This window comes from Panthera tigris, chromosome X (genome assembly GCF_018350195.1).
Source record: "Panthera tigris isolate Pti1 chromosome X, P.tigris_Pti1_mat1.1, whole genome shotgun sequence".
In the NCBI taxonomy this organism is placed as follows: domain Eukaryota; kingdom Metazoa; phylum Chordata; class Mammalia; order Carnivora; family Felidae; genus Panthera; species Panthera tigris.
The window spans coordinates 100,135,678-100,158,309 of NC_056677.1; the positions used below are offsets into that span (position 1 = coordinate 100,135,678).

At 36.8% G+C, this 22,632-nt stretch overlaps 1 long non-coding RNA gene across 2 annotated transcripts in view; it reads right to left on the reverse strand.

The window, feature by feature from the left end:
* LOC122235374 overlaps positions 1-22,632 on the reverse strand; it is a 52,986-nt gene that overhangs the window by 25,543 nt on the left and 4,811 nt on the right. For both annotated transcript variants that reach the window (XR_006213437.1, XR_006213436.1), the window contains exon 2: positions 14,436-14,527. This is a non-coding gene — a long non-coding RNA (uncharacterized LOC122235374). The remainder of the gene's footprint in view (positions 1-14,435; positions 14,528-22,632) is intronic.

Consider the following 22,632-nt stretch of genomic DNA (forward strand, 5'->3'; position numbering starts at 1 on the left):
TTAAAATGTTTCTACATTTTCTCGTTTGTTTTGCTGAAGCACATTGAATCACCTCATATTGCAGCTGAGATTTCCTGAAATCTCTGCTCTCTAACATTAGAAATCCCCAAAGTGCATTGCAGGTGTTTTTATAGGAAGGATATTCTTTAAAATCGACTTGAATAGATCATAAAAGCTTTTGATTAAAACTGATGGTTTTATAGACCCTCTACAAGACTATGTTTCTATACTAGCAACTTCTTCAGAAAAATCAGGTGAATGGCATTGACCTTGACTATTTCAATATTTAAGGTGAAAAGGTCTATTTTATGTCATAAATAATCTAGATGATTGCCTGAGTTCTCTTTACCAGGCTGGACAGAGCAAAATTGTTCTCAAGGCTGTATTCACAAATAGTATACTGTTCTATAGTTAACCAAATGCTACAGTATGAAACAGAAGGATCGGCAAGAATAACCATAATGGATGGCACTGTTTTTAGGTTTATAAGTTTAAGGTAATCTTATTTAGTTTTGTCTAACCTATTTTTTCCCTTTAGACTGAGTAAATCAGCTCTGTGCCCTCTTCAGTGTGGAGTCAGTCTCTGTGTTTTTGCGTGAGCCATTTTTGTGATTTGTTAACATATAGACTTGATAGTTTCTGGGCTCCCCATTGACTTCTTGGGAATGGGAACCAGCTGTTAAACCACTGCGCAGGGATGGTAAGGATTCCAAATCTACCTTAGGTGTGTGAGCACTGTTCTATTCTGGAACCCTTAATTGCATAACATGACAAGCTAATTGATGAGACTATGGGATTTTGAACTCTAAAGCCCAACCCAGTATGAACCGTGTGGATGATTTGCTGTATTTCCAACCTGATCTATGTTTCTTTGTTAATGAAGTATGAAATTGTGAATTACCTTATTTTAAAACTGAAGAAGCTGTTTAAATGAGAGCAAAAGCTTATATATTATTGATATTCCATGAACCAAAATAAGACTGAACTATCCATGGATTTCCTGAAGTGAGCTGCCATTTCATTTGACGCAAGAGTCTAATTGTGAGAAGATTTAAAAATGAATTTGGAGAATTATTCAGACTTCAAGAGGCATTTATCCAAAGGGGTCTCTAAAATTCAATGCCTAAAATGCACCTGAATGGTCACACACTCAAGATGAATGACCTATTTCTTTTTATAGCCCTAGTTGTTGTATCTCTGTAGTTCTTCCTCTCCGCACCAGTGTACTTTCAATTGAACCTATTTACAGTGTTTTGGAGAGGATCAGAGACGAGAGAGCTGAGTGAGGTCCAAGGTTTTAATGGAGATTTTCTTCAGACTGACTTTTTCACTGATGTTTTCATGCTTGAGATTAGAAAAGAGAGAAATCAAAGGGCAGCTCTTTCTATAACACTATTTTTCTTCTATTCCATCCCATCTAGAAATCTTCTCAGCTCACTAATTTTAGGCAATTTAAAATCTATTTTCTAAATTGGCATTTAGAAATTAAGTATTTATATGCAAAATAATGTTTTAAAGGACTATATAGAGAATAGGAACAAAATTAAATAAAACTCAAGCTTTATCAGTTCATTCATTAGGAACAAACTGGTTTTGGAAAAAATATGAAATTAAATGATATTTAAAAGTGTAAGAAAAGCTCAATTTCACCAAAGAAAGAAACCAGCTCTGGCATTCAACCAATTCCACGGGCTTCCTTGGGGGCTAAGTTCTTTCTTCACATCAGTGAAAGAATCAGTATTTGAGACACGAAGTAACTTTTTGGCAGACATTGAAAAAGGCACCAAATGGTCTCTGTCTTTGCTGTGATCAACTGTGAAATGAAAACCTACCACTTAAATCACTTCTACTGCAACCTAATTCGTTCTCCCTGAACATAGTACAGAATAAGTCTCAGTGCCCTCTGGCCCGTGGAATTTTTCTTAAAATGCAGCCAACAATGTGAAGTTTCTGTGATTGGAACATCTCCCCAATCAGCAAGTATACTTGGTATTTAAACTGTAGTTTGAAATTTAGTCCATTGGTGAGATGTCTGGTCTGCATAATGCCAACCTCATTTAAGTCAACGTTTCGCCACTAAGTAGCTTTATGGCCTTGGTCAAGTCATTTCTCTTTAACAGCCTTTATTTTCTTCACCTATAAATAAAAAATTAAACTGGCTCTAAATGTCCTTTCCAGCTCTAAGGGTCTATGAATGCAACTAATTTTTCACTATATAAAACAGTTATCTGGTAGGATTTAGACATGGTTTTAAAATGCCTGCCCTCCCTCCTCCCACCAAATTGCAACTATCAAACACAATTTTACAAAAGTATTTAGCTACTGATCTATAAGGAAGGACCAGCTTTAGATATCCAAGGAATAGGTAACTGCCTTCAGATATGCTCTTAGGTCACACAAAGGCCCTCTACAGTGGAGAAAACCTCCAGAGCACCTCATATTTGCATTTCTTTATCTTATGATAGTTTTGCCTAAATGCCAACTAATCCTTAGAGCTGGAAAGAATGAGATCCTTCATTGAAAGCAAGCATAGTCTTAATTTGGGCTTGCAACCATGATAGAGGAGTATACTTGTGTTGGGAAGGAAGACCTTCCTTTGCCCTATGGTCTAGCTGGACTTAGAATCAAATTGACATGAGACAGATTAACAGGAGAAAATCAAGTTTAATAGGCATGTAATTCCAAAGATAATGAAGCAACATGAAGTTTCCGTGAGCTAAGGAGAGGGGAGGGGTCTGAGGATACAAAGGGGAGAAAACCCATTAGCAAGAAGGTGAAAGGAGATGTTTGGAAAAACTAGGTTTCCCTATTGTGCAGATAAGTTCCTTAGGTAAAAGGGGAGTCTCTCAGTCTCTGTTAATAGCTGTCTTCCTGGTACAGGCTCTCCTTTCCAATGCAGGCAATTTAGGCAGTTGTGGGGGAGTCACAAAGCTTTTCTTGCATCAGGTGGGTTTTGATTACTTTTAACTTGAAATAATCTTTCTGCCAAAGTGGCACATTTTGGGGTATTCTCATGCTGCGCCCCTTGGCTTGGTAATACATAATTATGGACTCTATGAGAGGACAGAGTTGTAAGAGAGGTGAATAGTCTCTATTTGTAAAGGTGAATGTAGTCACTGGATTTAGGAGACATTGTGTAAACTTCTAGATGAAGGAAGTCTCTGCAAGCTAAATTTGAAGTCAGACAATGAAGGAATTTAGTAGTCTGGGGACAAGCAGGTGAGGGTACTTAGATTGATCAACTATTATAATTGATAAAATGCAGTACAAAATTACTGGAGTACCAAAATCCTGATGAAAAATCTCATTACTTCCTTTATTTTTACTCAGTCTATTGACAGATATAAATGTATGTATTCCATGTTGGCTTCATATAAACAAATATAGATATTTGTGAGAAAATTGGATTCAATTAGCAGAAATTTATTTAATGCAGCTCTCCTTACCAGAGTACTATTCTGGCTAAAGTAGATAAGTTTATCTCAAAGAAATGTCTCAAGATTTCAAATGCATTTATAGAATATATAGTTCCCTTGTGGGAAAGTTGTTGGAATCTCTCATTTCTTACTAATACTCTATTTTCAAGACTCTGTTCTTACTGGGACTTTTTAGTCCTCTGCCATGGACTAATGTGCCTCATCTCTTACCAGGATTCTATTTTTTTCCCCAGTATAACATAAAGGTATTTAATATTTCCTCGTCCTTTTTTTTTTTTGTCTGTTCCCTAAGTGTTTGATGTGCTAGGTTCTTCCACACAGTGGGAAAAAGACTTCATTGCAATGGATAGACACTGGCAAAATTATTAATTCTTCCTGGGAAGCCAAAGTTAGGCAAATATGCACCAACTGTTCTATAGCTTTGCAAATAGAAAAATGGTCAACCAAATTAAAGAGTACACAGTGATGTGGGGGCAACATAATCCCACTCAGTGATCTACAATGTGGTTTTTCCCATCCATCCTCATTTTCAGTTGGCTTCAGTACCAGATATTTTGGGATTTCAAGCATCTTAACATCATCCAAATAGCTGCATGAGTAATTGAGGCATATGTTGGTGTGTGTACATGCATGTGTGCATGTGCATGCATGCGTGCATGTGTGTGGTCTTGGAAATGTCCTCGTCTGTCAATCCCTACATTCAAGTCTAAGAATAGAGAATCTGAAAACAGTAGAAAGGGATTTTGTTTGAAGTAAGGCAAAGCTGGGTTTAAATTTACCTACCAATTTTCATCTTTGTGACCTCAATTAAATTACCAAATGTGGTGTCTCAGTTTTTCCATCTATAGAAGAGGGATAATAGTCCCAATTTTATAGGGCTGTCTGAGAATAAAGTTCACTAATGTAAGGCACCTCGTACAGTGCCTTCAACAAAGAAAGCAATTAGTAAACAGTAATTTTACATCAAAGATCTTTGGAAGTTTGAAAGATTTTGGAGAGAATCCATAAGGGAGGAGGAAATACAAACAAATGGCATTTTCCTTATGGATTCAACATGTACTAGAATTTACATTACTGGCACATATTAGATGGGAAAGCCAATGTAGTGCTTAAGCACATGATCTCTGCAATCATACAGATTGGAGTGCAAATCCTCACTCTTTCAGCTGGTAAAATTGGACAAATTATGTAATATCTCTGAGCTCTCAGATTTTTGCTTAAAGCAATAGTGGTTATAATAGTTCCTACCTCACTGTGTGGTGAACACCAAATGAGCACTAAATTCATAGAAGTCATTCACAGTACATAATACATAGTAAGCATGTAATAAATGGCAGCCGTTATCATTATTGTCATTGTGTTCCTCAACAAATTAAAGAATGGCAATGGTGGAAAGAACCTTAGAGATCATCTGGTGCATGAATTGAAAACCATCCTTTTACATATGGGGCAAATTAGCCTAAAGAAGGGAAGTGACCAGACTAAGGTCATTTAGTTCGTTACAAAGCTGTCTGTGTAATCTAGGTTTGTTGCCCCATAGTTAGTATTATTTCCACTCTATTGGAGATGTCTGTGGAAATAGCACAGATTTTCCAAGCAGGCTTCATAAGTTGCCATGCTCATGAATTCAGCCCCTACACCACTACTTTGGAATTTCTTAAATGTTATATTATCTTTATTATTCCCTGTCATGAAAGATGCAATTATGCCATGTTCTTCTCTGTGTTAAGTGGCAGCTAAATGTTTCCTATTTTCAGGTAGATGCTCTGGCCGAGGTCACTTCTAAAGCTTTCAACCTCACAGTTGGGGTCATTGGTTTTATCCTGCCCCAAACATCTCCAACAAACCATTGTGTTTATGAAGACAGACTTAACATGGATTCAATGCTTTCACATGCATTTATTATCATTCTCATATAAACTGCCTTTGGCTTCTTTCTCCCTCTCTTTCTCTAATAGTTCCTTTCATATTTTTATAGTTCAAATTAGAAATATGTAGCCATAAAACCCTTTTCCATTCATTCTTTGAAGAACAGCTTCAGAGTCATTTGACAAACAAGATTCCCGAAATTGCAACTTGGAATTGTTTTTTGTTTTTTGTTTTTAATTTATGGATTAAAAAAGTTAGATTCAGGGGCATCTGGGTGGCCCAGTTGGTTAAGCATCTGACTCATGATTTTGGCTCAAGTCATGATCTCATGGTTCCTGGGATCGAGCCCTGTGCTGACGGCATAGAGACTGATTGGGATTCTCTCTCTCTCTGCCCCTCCCCTGATCATACTCTTTCTTACTCAAAGTAATAAATAAACATTAAAAAAGGTTAGATTCAATGAACACATAGGTCCCAAATCAAAATTAAAATGAGACCAAATAGAGGTCCCTCCTAGAATCTTACGGTTGGAAGAATTCTTGGAAACCATTAGTTCAACCTGTTATTCAATAAGGAATGCTTCTTTACCGTCCCCCCAACAGAACAGTCACTGAGCTTATATGTTAAGAATCATAACAGCAAGGACTTTTCGAGGTTATCTAATTTAACACATTCATTTGCTAGATGAGAAGACAAAAAGCACTAGAGGAAAATTCACTCCTCCAGCCTTCTAGTTAATTCTTTAGATTAAAAAAAGGGGCAAAACAACAATTTTCTTCCCATTAGATTTTTCTTTGGGGATTAAAGGAATGTAATAAATGGTTTGGGTTTCCTTTCCTTTCACAAATTGATTCTGTTTCCAGAACATTTGCTAATCCTGTCTAAGGTGTAGGACACAGTGATAACAGGAGGAAGGTGAAGTCTTATCTTGATGGGATGGGGGAAAGGAGAAGGAATATTTAGAGGCATAAACTTTGAGAGTTCATATTCCTCAAATAAAAATAATTATTAAGATAAACATTTTCTTCCAGTCATTTTTCTGGTTAGCTGTTACTGCAGAGCAGTGCTGCCCATTAAAATTTTCTGTGATTATAGAAATGTTCTATTTCTGTGCCATCCAATATGGTAGTTATTGACCATATGTGGTTATAGTGTGACTGATTGACTGAATTTTAATTTTTATTTAATTTTAATTAATTAAATTTAAATAGTCACATGTGGCTAGTGGCTACCATACTGGACAGAGCAGCTCTAGAGGCTAATAGCAATATATTTTTTTTTATTCAGACCAGATAACCCTCCATGTCTTATGTCAAGAAATTGTTTCTGAAGAAGGAACACATCTTTTTCTGATGCATTTTGTGGTGACAAAAACTACAAATGTCACCTCTGAGTAATCACAATAACTTAAGTAGGATCTTTTCCTCTCCAAGACTAGTTCACCCATTCCCATGCCAACAATCTAAATTATAGTATAAGTTCCATGGTAGGTATGATGTAGATTCATGTCTGAATGCAAAACTCAGATTAAGACTGTTCTACCTTTCCTTGCAATATCGCTTTTCTATGGTGTAGACTCTATCTTATCTATCTCACAGAACTGTTGTGATCATCTATAGCAATACTTGATATAGAATAATTTTATTTTTTTAAGTTTATCTATTTATTTTCAAAGAGAGAGAGAGGGAGAGAGAAAATCCCAACCAGTCTCCACGCTGTCCACGCAGAGCCTGACACAGGGTTCGAACTCACAAGCCATGAGATCATGAGCTGAGCTGAAATCAAGAGTTGGATGCTTAACTGACTGAGCTACTCAGGTACCCCTAGAATAATTTTAAATAAAATGTTGTGAAAGGTAAAGCAGAGATTATCCACACAGTGAAGTTTGAGAGCCACTGTTTTAATGAAAACATACTCTTCACAGAGCAATCTTCTTGGTCTAGGGCAAATGAAAAAGACAATCCAAAAATATAATTCCTTAGATAGGTGAGAAGTTATAGTCATCTGAGCATAACTCATACTTATCTTATTTTCAAATTTGAATTAATTCATAGCAGTAACCAAATAAGCAGAAGAGAGTGAAAGAAATTGTGGCAGATCTGAAACAACATTTTTGGCTAAAATAAGCACATAACATCTCTATACAGTTAATCTAATTTGTTGCTACATATATGATTATAAAAATTCCAGACCCAGGATGCTATGCTGTAATAGTAGACATTTTTTTATCAGCATCACTAACTTTATAAATTAAATAAGACATTACAGGTACCCAATACGTATAAAGTACACAGTTTGGCACTATAGTTTGAGGCTGAGGAGTGGGTCCTAAGGAGGCCTTGGTGAAAAATGGGTCATGTAATATTTCCTGAAAATAGAATATCGTCAACCTGAGCATTTGTCTATTAGCTCTATACTCTCCCACTTCCTTCAGGAACTGTTGTTCCAATAAGGCCAGGGCAGGTAAGATGAATACCTGAGTGTGTGTGTGTGTGTGTGTGTGTGTGGCAAAGTAAAGTCAACATATGTCTGAATCTGCATTTTTATTTTTTTAAGTTTATGTATTTTATTTTATTTTTTATTTTTGAGAGAAAGAGAGAGAGAGAAAGAGAGGGGTGAGGGGCAGAGAGAGAGGAGGGAGAGAGAGGATCTGAAGCGGGCTCCGTGCTGACAGCAGCAAGCCTGATGCGGGGCTCAGACCCACGAACCGTGAGATCATGACCTGAGCCGAAGTCGGACGTTCAACCAACTGAGCCACCCGGGCGCCCCCCAAATGCATTTTTAAACATCACTCTACAGGGTTTGCGTAAGTCTGATTTCTGATAGTTCAGAAGCAAGTAATTCCAGTGCTTACAATATTCTATATGGTTGTGCAGCAACAGATGTAAAACCAATTTACCTCTTATCATTTCAAGTGTTTATGAGTGGAAATAATTTTGAAAGAAGTTAACTTGTGCCTACATATATCTGTTATGAATGAAATTGTAGTTAGCGTTGGGAAATTAAACATACTTACTCTGAATTATCATTTGAATGTTTGATGTACAGGGTGCAGGAAAAAAAAAATCAAACCTATTTCAGTCCAGAAGAAGACTCAGCACAGCTAGGATGAGAAAATATATTTGGGAGTATCCCTGTTTATGGATATTTTTATACAACAGCTATTATTTTCAACTGAGTCAGAGCATGATGCCAGCCAAGATGGATGACATCATGGAAGTAGACTTTATTCTACCTATCAATGGTTTTCCAGTCTATTTGGAGAGATAAAAGAATTCCTATGGCAGAGGCACCTGGGTGCTGGTGAAACTTCTGACTTCATCTCACGTCATGATCTCGCGGTCTGTGACTTTGAGCCCCACGTCAGGTTCTGTGCTGACAGCTCAGAACCTGAAGCCTGCTTTAGACTCTGTGTCTCCCTCTCTCTGCCCCTTGCCCCACTCACACTCTGTGTCTCTCTCTCTCAAAAATAAATAAACAAAAAAATTAAAAAAAGAAAGAATTCCTGTGGCAGAAATTTGGTGTCTACAGGACCAATGATAAGCAAATACAAGTTCATATAATGCCCACCATATATAACTCCTAGAGAAAGCACTATGTCAGATGCTAAATGTCTGGAGAGGTTAACCTAGAAGGGCCTCCTGGAGGCCTTACCAGAAACTTCATAACTATGTGCTAAGCACTGAGGATACAGTAGTGAACGAGTTAAATATAAGTTCCACTCTCACAGGCCTTGGTCTAGTGGAGAAGATAGATGCTAAATAAATAAAATAGGTGTGAAGAATATTACAAATAGGAGCTACAGTTGCTATGGTGGTTCCAACCCAGTTTTGAGGCCAGGGAATGCCTCCCTGAGGAGCTGAAGGCCCTGAGGCACAAGTGAGCATAATGTGTCCAAGGAACTGACAGAAAAAGCTGTCACGTTGGAGCAAAGAATTTGAGGTAGAAATAGAAAAAAAAAATGAGGCTAGAGAGGCACATGAATTAAACTGAGAAGAGCATGTGGGATTTAACATAACATCTCAGAGTTAACATCAAATCTGCAAAATGGGATTAAATGGAACTTTTCTTATTCAGTGACCTGGAATTAAATGCAAATGGCAAGACTTTCCCCCTCCTCCTGTTTTGTTCTAATAGGCTATTTATGCAAGAGAATCTGGACCCATGAATGATGCATCAAAGGAATTTTTAGGAAGGAATTGCTGACATTAATCTCTAGATTTTTAGATACTTCAATTTAAAAAATTTTTTTAATGTTTATTTATTCTTGAGAGAGAGAGAGAGAGAGAGACAGAGCATGAGTGAGGGAGGAGCAGAGAGAGAGAGAGAGGGAGACACAGAATCCGAAGCAGGCTCCAGGCTCTGAGCTGTCAACACAGAGCCCAATGCCAGGCTTGAACGCACAAACTGTGAGATCATGACCTGAGCTGAAGTTGGATGCTTATCCAACTGAGCCACCCAGGCGCCCCATAAATACTTCAATTTTAGCATGATTTCAAATAGCACTGCTAGGAATTTACCCAAGGGATACAGGAGTGCTGATGCATAGGGGCACTTGTACCCAATGTTTATAGCAGCACTTTCAACAACAGCTAAATTATGGAAAGAGCCTAAATGTCCATCAACTGATGAATGGATAAAGAAATTGTGGTTTATATACACAATGGAATACTATGTGGCAATGAGAAAGAATGAAATACGGCCTTTTGTAGCAATGTGGGTGGAACTGGAGAGTGTTATGCTAAGTGAAATAAGCCATACAGAGAAAGACAAATACCATATGTTTTCACTCTTATGTGGATCCTGAGAAACTTATCAGAAGACCATGGGGGAGGGGAAGGAAAAAAAGAAAAAAGAAAGTTTAGAGAGGGAGGGAGCCAAAACATAAGAGACTCTTAAAAACTGAGAACAAACTGAGGGTTGATGGGGGGGTGAGAGGGAGGGGAGGGTGGGTGATGGGCATTGAGGAGGGCACCTATTGGGATGAGCACTGGGTGTTGTATGGAAACCAATTTGACAATAAATTTCATATTAAAAAAAAAGAAACAAAACAAAGGAAAACAAAAGAAAACCAGCAAAAAAAATATTTTAGCATGATTTCAATCTGTTTTTAAAGTTAAGTTGTTTCAGGGTCTGGCAGATTGTTTTGTCAATACATGAGTACTATTATTTCAAGTCATAACATTTCCAAATTTCCAGACCCAGGGTGCAAATACGGTCATGCAAGACAATGTAAAGATTTAATGGATAAAATGTCAGTGTTTTAAGATCCATGGTGTGATGTATCCCATCACTCACGTTTGGAGACCATTTAGGCAAAGAAATGAAAGCTAAGCTGTAAAGTCTCCCACATGCTGATGCTATTGTGTACATCCGACAAAAGACATTTCAGGAGCACATTTGACTTAGTAAATATTTTTAATGACTTAAAAGAGATGTAGCTAAATTCTACAGACCTCATCATGTTCTAAAACAAATTGATGGTGGGAAGAGGGACAGGATGTTCATAGCAGAGGTTTTACGCATCTATTTGCTTCCAAGATGGGTAAGCAAGAGTACTGGGGCCTGAGTTATTTCTCACATAATAAGTGGTGGTGAAATCCACAATGGGCCCAGTTTGAGAAATAATTCCATTTTTTAAGCTGGAAACTGTCACATAGGCACCAAAAATTAGAAGTCCCAAAATCACTGGTGTTAGCAAGAGTCAGTATTATAATTCAAGCCTGTGACTCTTGGATAACTCTATGCTATATTTTACGCTGTAAGTTTGGCACTTGACATATTAAAAAATACTACAGAAGGTTGCCTGGGTGGCTCAGTTGGTTAAGCGTCCGACTTCAACTCAAGTCATGATCTTGTACTTCATGAGTTCAAGCCCCACATCGGACTCCCTTCAGTCAGCACCCAGCCTGCTTCAGGTCCTCCGTCTCTCTCTCTCTCTGCCTCTCGCTTTCTCTCTCTCTCTCAAAAATAAAATAAAACATTAAAAAATACTATAGAGCAAAAACATTGAAAAACTTCTGGGATTTGTCAATGCAAATAATAATTATTTCATTTACTTCTCTCTAATGATTATTGTTCTCCACACCTTTTTAAATATGACTTAAATCTGTTTCTTTAACATTTCATAGGAAAAGAGATTAATCTCTCTCTACCTCCTCTACGATGATAATTCAAACTACCTAAGCCACATAGCCAGCTGAAACTTCATAGCATCTTGTCATTGGAGAAGGTGGAGGCATCTGCAGCCTAAAGGTATAGGACCTGTGGGAAAGGAACTTGGTTCATTAAAGTGAATATTAGGCATAAGAATATGGGAGAGCTGGCTAGGATTTGGTCAAGATTAGAGGAGGTTTACTATTAGAGGAGGTCTAATATAAACAGCAAGTCATAGCAGCTAGATTACAAATAAGACAAAGACAATAGACAACACTGCCATAATTCTAGTGTATTATTTCATCCTCAGTACTTGAGTTAGTTACTAGAGGGCATAGAGTAAATATGACTCCTTCAAAGAAATGGTAGTGCTAAACAAGGAAAGTAAGGTATATAGATTACAGACAAATCCTGGCCCCTAGCAGCTGGTGGGTTAAGACTATTAAGATCAAAGTACTTCTCAGGGCACCTGGGTGGCTCAGTTGGTTAAGCGTCAGACTTTAGCTCAGGTCATGATCTTAAGGTTCATGAGTTTGAGCCCTGCATTGGGCTCTGTGCTGACAGCTCAGAGCCTGGAGCCTGCTTTGGATTCTGTGTCTCCCTCTCTCTCTGCCCCTCCCCTGCCCATGCTCTGTCCCTCTTTCTCAAAAATAAATGAACACTAAAAATTTTTTTAAACAATCAAAGTACTTATTATAGTCAGAGCTGCGTAGCTTGGACTAAACAAGATACAGGATACGGGGGAGGATGTCAGGGCCTCTAGCTATAGGGCTCAGTATAAATAGATAGACCATGCCACTCGAAGTACTTGCCATATCCAAAGTGGTAGAGTATAAAAAGTGCTACTTTCCATAGAAAGTTCCAGACTTCTTGTCCTACTGACCTCAACCACACTGAACCAACTGTTTAGAATAGATCAGAAATTAATTTGTCCCTGAACAAAAGGGAGAGTTACCGGAACTTATGGGCAGAAGAACTGTTCGATAGAGGCATTCTAAAATGCACAGTGACTAATGAATCAGTCAGATAATCAAATCCTCTCTTGGGTAACTTGAATATGAGCATATATCTTAGAACTTCTGACCATTCACCTACATGCCCCTGTGTCTCTTCTCATTCTATCCCCTGAACACCTTTTAATCTTTTTCCCTTCTGGTAAAATCCTAAACCTTTAAAGCTTATTTCAAAATGTTATCTGCTCTGTGAAGCCTTTCATGAACCCTCAGGTAGGTTTAGTACCATCCTTTTTTGTTTGCCTTTCTAACTTCTTCCCAAAGTCTCCAAATTCCCTGAAGGCAGAGTTGATCGCTTATCTATTCTTATTCCTCAATGCTTAACACAGTGTTAAATTAATAATACTAAGAACTAACCTTTTTTTCAAGCTCATTTATTCATGTTGAGAGAGAGAGAGAGAAAGAGAGAGAGAGAGAAAGAATGAGTGGGGAAGGGGCAGAGAGAGAGAGAGAGAGAGAGAGAGAGAGAATCCCAAGCAGCCTCTGCATCACCAGCACAGAACCCAATGCGGGGCCAGAGCCCATGAACCATGAAATCATGACCTGAGCTGAAACAGAGTCAGCCACTCACTAAAGTGAGCCACCCAGGTGACCCTTAAGAACTAACCTTTAATAAAATATACCGTGGCAGAAAGTATTAGAAACACTTTAAATGTATCAACTCATTTAATATTCATAGTAACTCTATCATGTAGTTACTGTTATTATAGATGAGAAAACCAAGGCACAGAGGTCGCACAACTTATCTGTGGCAAGCAGGATTCAAATTCAGACAGTCTGCCTCCAGGATTAGCAAGTGTTCAATAAATATTTGTAGTGGGCAATGAAACATAACAATAGAAAGTGAAAGTAGATTTTGGAATTTCTTTTTTTACAGATGGGAAAAATGATACCTGGAAAGTTGGCAAAGAAAGGGTTAGCTAGTTAGTGGTAAAAAGGAAATTATAATTTGGAATTTGTTTTCCTATTTTCACTGCTAGATGTTACTCTCCTCAAAGGCTGTCTCTAAGATAGTTGAAAAATAATTTCCAAGTACCCATCAAAATTATCTCTTATTGTGCAACTGAATTCAATTCTCTTTCCCTGAATCAAATATGGCAAAAATGACAAGGGAGGAAATCACCTATACTCATAGACGGGAGGCCCTTAAGTCCTCACTCTATTATTTATTATGTATGTGTGTTATTATTCAAATACAAGTAAGGCCACTTGCTACATCAAAAATCCATTTTTAAGAGATCATGATACTAATTTCTGTGCATCCATAGTAATGCAAGTTTCCCCAATCTCTATCTTGCCCCCCAAATAGCCATTAGTCTATTTTGTGTCCTGTTTTTAGTAGACACTTATACATGAACTTTCACATACATTCACCAATTGTTTCTTCTGTATTTTTCTTTTTTGCGCCTTCCTTCCATTCCTAGACTTGTGCATTCCCCTAAAATGCCAGTCCCAGAGACCTTAGTGTTCTCTTAACTTTCTTCTGAATTTGACATTTGTCATCCATAGACAGCAAGAGTCATTTCTCATGCTAAAGTGATTGGGTTGGCAGAAAGTTTTCTCCTTTGTGAGCAAAACTGACCAAGTGAATTATTTTCTTCCCCCCTTCAAAAGAGGTTGAGAGTGAGTGAATCTCCTTGTCTTGAAAAACCAATGGGTTGTCCTGATGGGCATATATTTCTTGTTAAAGGCTGGCTGACTTTCATAGCCTGAATGTGTATGTGTAGTGATTTTTTTCTGCTCTTTTGCAGGTAGAAACAAGATAGTAGAATTTTACTGTGCTCTAGAAAAAGCAATAAACCCTTCTTCAAACTTCAGAAGCTAGCACAGTAAAAGGAACTCTACACCAGTAGGACATTTTCTGTTCAAAATAACAAAGCAGAACACAAAGTAAGCCAAAGCATATTAACAGAGAAAGGAATTCAGTTATCTTTGAAACTGAACTTCAGAAATGACTTACTTGAAAAGAGTTCCTCAGAATGGCTTGAAGTCTACAGACAAATCATTTGTCATCAACTTCTATTCTCTTTCCTCACAGTCCGAGATACAAAGCTAGAGAAAACCGAGAGTGACATACTCAGATAGACAGTATTCTATCTAGAACCAGAAAAATCTTCTACATTGAGTATTGTGTTAACTTTCCAACTTACCTCAGAAAACCGTGGTATTTTATTTTATTTTATTTATTCTATTTTATTTTTTCCTTAAAAAATTTTTGGTTATTTATTTATTTATTTATTTTGAGAAAGAGTGAGAGAGCTTAAGTGGGGGAGGGGCAGAGAGAGAGAGGAAGAGAGAGAATCCCAAGTTGGCTCTGTGCTGTCAGTGCAGAGCCCGTCTTGGGTCTTGAACTCATGAACTGTGAGATCATGACTGAGATGAAACCAAGCAGATGCTCCACCGTCTGAACCACCCAGATGCCCCCTCTATTTTATTTTTTTATTTGACTTCTTCCCAGTGAGAATATAGACCTCAGGGTCTAGCAACATAGGAAGCAAGTTGTTATCCAGCTGGTTGGAGGTCATTTGGGGGAACAATGACATTTATTATTGAGTATCTCACAGCCATCACCTATCAAAAATAAATCTTTCACATAGAATTCTCTGCCACAATAAATTTGGATGGTGCATATTCTAGAATAGGAATCACAACAGTGTCACTTCTTGACGTTGCTGAGTAATTTACAATGCATGGAGATGATTTTAATATAGGTCCCAATGGAGACCTTGTGAAGGAAGCTCAAAGCTATTCTGACAAAGCAGTAGCTAATGCTAGCAGGGCAGGGACTGAGGCACTTTGAAAAAACCCAGAAGCTCTTTCGATATTCAGCCACTACGAAAAAAAGAAATAAAAGAAAAGCTTCATTGCTGAACCTTTTCATTTTATATAGTAGCTCAAACTTTAGAAACTTCACAGGCCATAATCCATTAAAACAGCACCTATTACATCAAGTTCCAGTTGCTAAACTTGCTAGTAAAGCCTTGGGGTAAAAGGATTGGATGTCTTCCATCTTCCATAAAGCTGATTTGTAAAACTGAAAAGAAAAGAATCCACGAGACAATCTGGTGGATCACTCACTATTCCTGATCTGTGTTCTCTTACATTCTTAGCTTTACCTCTGTAACTGATTAAAAAGGTTAGCTAAGTCCTTCCCTGTCTCTTAAAGAAATCATCATATATTACAAGGTTTTACTTTTATTGCAATTTTTCAGTCCAGTTCAAGGTTAAAGAAAATGGTACTGTCAGCCCAAATTTTTCTCACTCACCTCCCTTTTCAAATGCATTTGTGTGTTACCACATATACGTGCAGTTTTTCACAATTTTGTGAGGGAAGAATTTAGACAATCTTTTAAAAATACACAATAAACCAAGCTTGAATCCACACAGTCTTTTAAAAAGTATACAATGTGCCCCATTTGAGTGGATATCAGTGTTTTTTGTTAAAGTGCCGATATAGCATTTTACAACTATTTTTTTTATCATCTTTTCTACTCTTGATCTTTTACAGCCAGCACCATTTCAGTCAAGTTCAGCACTGCACTATCCAAAAGAATCAGACACAATGAAATGCTTCACAAATAAGGAACCATGTATAAGTACTGAGGTACAAGGTTTAAGTAAAGGATTTCAACAATGACTTACAGTCCATATTCCCATGCTTAGAGCAAAGATTATTTTGCCTCATTAGTCTTAATCTACATTAACCCGATAAACCTAAATTCTCCCACAGGTTTCAGTGATGTCCTGAATGTGATAAAAACTTCCTGAAAGCTTTTCCAGCAAAGCACATCTGTGAATTTTTTTTAATGTTTATTTTTGAGAGGCGGGGGGAGAGAGACACACACAGAGCATGAGTGGGGGAGGGGCAGAGAGCGGGAAAGACACAGACTCTGAAGCAGGCTCCAGGCTCTGAGATGTTAGCACAGAGCCTGACGCAGGGCTTAAACCCACGAACCATGAGATCACGACCTGAGCCGAAGTTGGACGCTTAACCGACCAAGCCACTCAGGTGCCCCAGCACATCTGTAATATTACTGCCGCCTCCCCTACTTAGCCGCGGTTAACTCCTATTATTTCTCCAATACACTTCTCATATTATCACCCTGTGAAGTCTTCCCTGGTTGTTCCATGCATGCATGCTTCCTCTGCTGGGCTCTAAAAAACTGTGTATACCTATGTTATATTATATAGTTCAGTGCTTATCACAAATTTACAATAGAGGATTTTTGTTAGTAAATGAGAATAAAATTGAACCTCCAAAGAATCTGGATGAATTAGAGCAAGGTGACTTCACACCAGTATGACATTTCTGGAAATCTAGTGTTTTATCTTATAAAAATATATGCAAATGTTTTATGCTATTCTGTTAAATAGCAGTTTATTATAAATTTATAATGTTATTTCAAATTGTCATTAATGAAATTGAAGCTTAAAAGCATTTTTAATATTCAGTCTGTGGTTTTGTGTTCCCTTTATAAAACTACTTTATACATTCAGTTTGAGAAGTAACTTTTTGGATCATCAACCAATCACAAAACAATATTTGTACAAAATACAAATATTCTGTAAAAGACAACACAATACTGAGAAGAAAATTTACAGCATTAAACACATATATTAGAAACAAAAGATCTCGTCAATGACATCAGCTTCTACCTTAAACTAAAAAAAAAAAAAAAAGGACAAATTAAACCCAAAGTAAACAGAAGAAAACAAATGATAAATATTAGAGAAGAAATCAATGAAACAGAAAACAGAAATGGAGAAAATCAATGAAACTGAACTGGGTTTTTTTGAGATCAATAAAATTGATAAACATTTAGCCAAAATATTCAGAAAAAAATGAACACAAATAATCAATATCAGTGATGAGAGAGGTGACATGACTACAGATTTTACTGATGTTAAAATAAAAAAATATGAAAAACTTTATGACAATAAATATCGTTTTATTTTTTCAAAGGTCTATTTATTTTTGGAAGAGAGAATGTGAGCAGTGGAGGGGCTGACAGAGAGGGGGACAGAGGATCCAAAGCAGGCTCTGTGCTGATAGCAGCAAGCCCAATACAGTGCTCGAACTCACAAACGGTGAGATCATGACCTGAGCTAAAGTTGGACACTCAACTGATTGAGCCACCCAGGCACCCCGACAATAAATTTTAAAACTTAGATGAAATAAATGGATTCCTTGAAATAACCTAAGCTAGTAAAGATGACTCATGAAAAAATAGAAAACCTAAATAGCCTCATATCTATTAACAAAATTGAATTTATAGTTAAAGATCTTCTGACCAAAAAATTCCAAGCTCCATATGGCTTCGCTGGTGGATTCTATGAAATATTTTTAAAAGATATAATTCCAGTTCTCTAAAAACTCTTCTAGGAAATCAAAGAAGGTAAATTACCTCTGAACCCATTCTATGACGCCAGCATTACCCTAAGTCCAAAACCAGGTGAAAACATTACATGAAAAGTTTTACAAACCAATAATTTTCATGAATATAGATGCAAAAATAATTCTTTAAAAATTTTACTAAATTGTATCAAATAATATTTTAAAATAATAATATATCATAGTCCAATGGAGTTTAGTCCAGCAATGCCAGATTGGCTTAACATTCAAAATCAATGTAATTCACTATATTAACAGATTAAAAAAATCATCTCAATATATGCATAAAGAGAATTTGTCAAAACCAACATCTATTCCTGTTAAAAAACTCTCAACAGAGCTAGGAATAAAAGGGAATTTCCTCAACCTGATAAAGAATCACCTATAAAAAACATGCAGCCAACATCTATTATACTTACTGGTGAAAGACTAAATGCTTTTCATCTAAGATTATAAATACAGAGAACAAACTGATTGTTGCCAGAGGGAAGGGAGTAAGGGGATGGGTAAAATGGGCTTAGGGGAGTGGGAGACACAGGTTTCCAGTTGTATAATGAATAAGTCAAAGAAATAAAAGGCACAGCATAAGGAATCTAATCGATGATATTGTAATAGCACTGTATGGTGATGGATGGTAGCTACACTTGTGAGCATAGCATAACATATATAGAAGTTGGATCACTATATTGTATACTTGAAACTAATGTAACCTTTTGTGTCGATTATACTCAAATAAAAAAGCTCTTTAAGTAAAAATAAATTTTAAAAAGAATAAAGCAATTATGTTTGCTTACAACACTTCTATTCACCATTATACTGAATGTTGTAGCCAGACAAGAAAAAGAAATGAAAAGCTTTTAGACTGGAAAGAAAGAAGTAAAATTGTCCTTATTCTCATATAACATGATCATCGAGGTAGACAACCTATGTGTCTTACAAAAAAGCTTTTAGAACTAATAAGTGAATTTAGCATGTTTGTAGGATACAAGATCGGTGTTTAAAAAATCAACTGTATTTCTTTATACCTGCAACAAAAAATAGGAAATTGGAATTTAAAACATGTTATTTATAGTAACATTATGCATATGAAACAAGTAGGCATAGCTTTGAAAATGTATAATTCCTGTACACTTAAAAGTACAAAACATTGTCAAGTTAAATTAAAGGAGACTTGAATGAGTGGGAGAGATACACATGTTTATGGTTTGAAAGACTTAATATTGTTAAAATGTCAATTCTCCTCAAGTTGATGTATAAATTTAATGCAGTCCAAATCAAAATCCCAGAATGCTTTTTTTTGTAGAAACTGACAAGCTGATTCTAAACTTAATATGGAAAATGCGAAAGATATAGAATAGCCAAAACAATTTGAAAAAGAACACAATTGGAGAGATTACACTACCCAATTTCAAGACCTTTTATAAATCTGCAGCAATCAAGGTTGTGTGATATCAGCAAGGAGATAGAACTATTGTATCAATGAAACAAAATAAAGTATACAAATAGACCTACATATTTATGGTCAATTGAATTTTGACAAAGATTCAAAGACAGGTCAGAGGAGAAGGGATAGTCTTTTCAAAAAAATTGTGCTTGGAACAATGAGATAATCTGTATAAAAGGAGAAAGAGGGGGTCAAACCTCAATCAATACCATACACTGTATACAAAAATTAACTCAAAATGATCATAGACCTAATGTAAGTGCTAAAACTATAAACTTCTTAAAAGTAAACCTTCATGACCTTGGATTAGGCAATGGTTTCTTAAACACAACACCAAAAGCACTCTCCATAAAATAAAATTGAGAAATTAGGCTTCATCAGAATTAGGAATTTATGTTCTTTGAAAGACCCAGATAAGACAAAGAAATAAATGACAAGCCACTGACTGGAAGAAACCATTTTCAATTCATATAACTGATAAAGAATATGTATCTAAAATATGCAAAGAATTCTCAAAACTTAATAAGAAAATAAATAAGCAATAAGCAATAGACAAAAGATTTGAACAGATACAACACCAAAGAAGATGTAATTCAAACTGTAAAGGGGCGCCTGGGTGTCTCAGTCAGTTAAGCATCTGACTCTTGATTTCGGCTCAGGTCATGCTCTTACTGTCCGTAGATGGAACACCATGTGGGGCTCCGTGCTGCGCATGGAGCTTGCTTAGGATTCTCTCTCTTTCTCTGCCCCTCTCTTGCTTACGCTCTCTCTCTTCCTTTCAAGATAAATTAACTTAAAAAAAACATACAAAGATGCTCAACATACAAGCCATTGAGTGTACGCAAATCAAAACCACAGTGAGATTCTCATACACGCCAATTAGAGTAGCAAAAATTTATAAAGTGTACCCATTCCAAGGGTTGATGAGTATATGGTGGAGCTAGAACTCTCATATACTGTTGGTGAAAGTGTAAAATGGCACAACCACTTTGGTAGTATCCTAAAAAGATATATATATATACCTATATTATTTAACCATTTTACTCCTTGGTGTTTACCCAAGACAAATCAGAGTATGTGTCCACAAAACCACTTGTTCGTGAACGTTCACAGTAGCTATGTGTGTGACAGCCAAAGACTAGAAACAACCCACATGTCCGTCAACAGGTGATTGGATGAATTTTTGTTATATCCATAGAATGGAATACTACTCATCAATAAAAAGAAGTGAACCATTAGTACACATAATAACATGGACAAATGTCAATAATTTTGCAGAGTAAAATAACCCAGACAAAAAAAGAGTTCATACTCATTTATGTAAAATTCTAGAAAATGAAAATCGATCTATAGTAACAGAAAAAAGTTCTGTTTTTTGCTTGGGCAGGGAAGCAGCAGACAGAAGAGGTACATGAAAACTTTTGGAGTGATGGATATATTCATTATCTTGATTGTGGCAACAGTTTCATAGGTGTATAAATGTGTCAAACTTACTGAATTATGCATTTTTAATATGTGCAGTTTACCTCAAGAAAGCTTTGAAAAACATCATACAAATGGTGCATAGTATTCCATTTTAGGTCAGTTCATTCTAAGAATTAACATATTATTTTAAGCTGTTTGCCACTGCATAAAATTGATGTTCAAAATCTTTTTCTGCATTTAGCCTTTGATTTTATGTTCCCATCGTAATGCTGCTCATATATCCATTTGAGATCCATCTTCCCACAAAACTGTCCTGTCATATCAGAAAGTGACTTCCTCAAAGGCATGGACTGGGTTTGTTTTAGATCTTGACTCCTAGCTTCAAGCACAGAGCCTAGCACACAGCAGAAATTCAATGATGTTAGTTGAATGGACTAGAAGCTCTGCTACTCTGTCTCCTCTTATGTGTCACATTGAATGACATCCATAACTCATTCTAATGGTGGTGAAGCTATGGATATAAAACCGGAGGACATCTTTTCTTCCTTCAGTTTATTTCCACTCTGTTATTTGCCTCATTTTCCCACCGGCAGTGCTCTCACTCACTTCCAAATTTAGACATAGAAAAATTCCAGATTATCGTAGGTTCGACTCTCTTTTCTGACAATACTGACGTGGTCTTGAGAAATTTACCTGACTTCTCTGAGTCTCAGTTTCTTCATTATAATGTGGACTTCATAATACCTATTTCTAGGGTTGTGTGTGAAGTTCATGATTTGAGGCTTGTAATACCTGAGCTGTAGTAAACATCCAATAAGTGCTAATTTTCTTCCTCTCTGGGTCCCACTATACACAACTTCCTCATGAAAATCTTCCCATCCAGTGTTTCATCTCTTCTGGACTTGGTCCTCTTATAAGACTGTGAGTGATATAGATTAATCAACAAGTGCCTAATATTTCAATAACTTTTCCCAGAGAATGGAATGTTTGTTCAGAATTATCAAGTGGGAAAATGAAATATTATAGCAGGATTTTGTATATATGGGGGTAGAGGGGTGGGGACATAGATGGCAACATTTTTTTTTCTACTCAACTTATTCCATGTAGACAGATGTCCATTCTGTCTATGCTTAAAGCTGGATTTGATATCTGCAAATGTCTCATGCTCAAGGTCCTGCCACTTGCCCTATTACCCTTCACCCCCAAACACCTCCTTTTCTCCTATTCATACAGCCCAAACCTGAGTATCATTATGCTTGAATAGAAACGTAGTTGCTATACTATTTCCACTGCAAAATAATGACTTTTCATAAGCCTAATGTTGAATTTCCTGACACATACAGGTGTTCTAGTCCTTAAGAGTTTATCCCTTCACTTTATCTGGAAGAAGAAAAAAAGGAAGGAAGGAAGGGAGGAAGGGAGGAAGGGGGAAGGAATTTTTTCTGTTCACCACAAGTTCAAGAGATAACATTTGGAGTAGTATGAAAAGTCCAAAGTGACTTCTTTTTAAAAATTAGAAAAAAATGAGTAGATAAAAGGATCCTTCAGCCATTCTCCCAATCCTAAAACTATGTTTAAACCCATACCATGACAAACAGCTGGAATAATAATAACTAAAATTATCTGACCATTTACTATTTACCTGTCCTAAGCACTTTACATGTAATGACCCACTTGATCCCAACAACATTCTGCATTAGGTACTGTTATCATTCTCATTTAACAGAAGAGAGGGGTGCTTGGGTGACTCAGTCAGTTAAGCGTCCGACTTCAGCTCAGGTCATGATATCACAGTTCATGGGTTCGAGGCCCGCATCAGGCTCTGTGCTGATAGCTCAGAGCCTAGAGGCTACTTTGAGTTTTGTGTCTCCCTCTCTCTCTCTGCCCCTCCGCTGT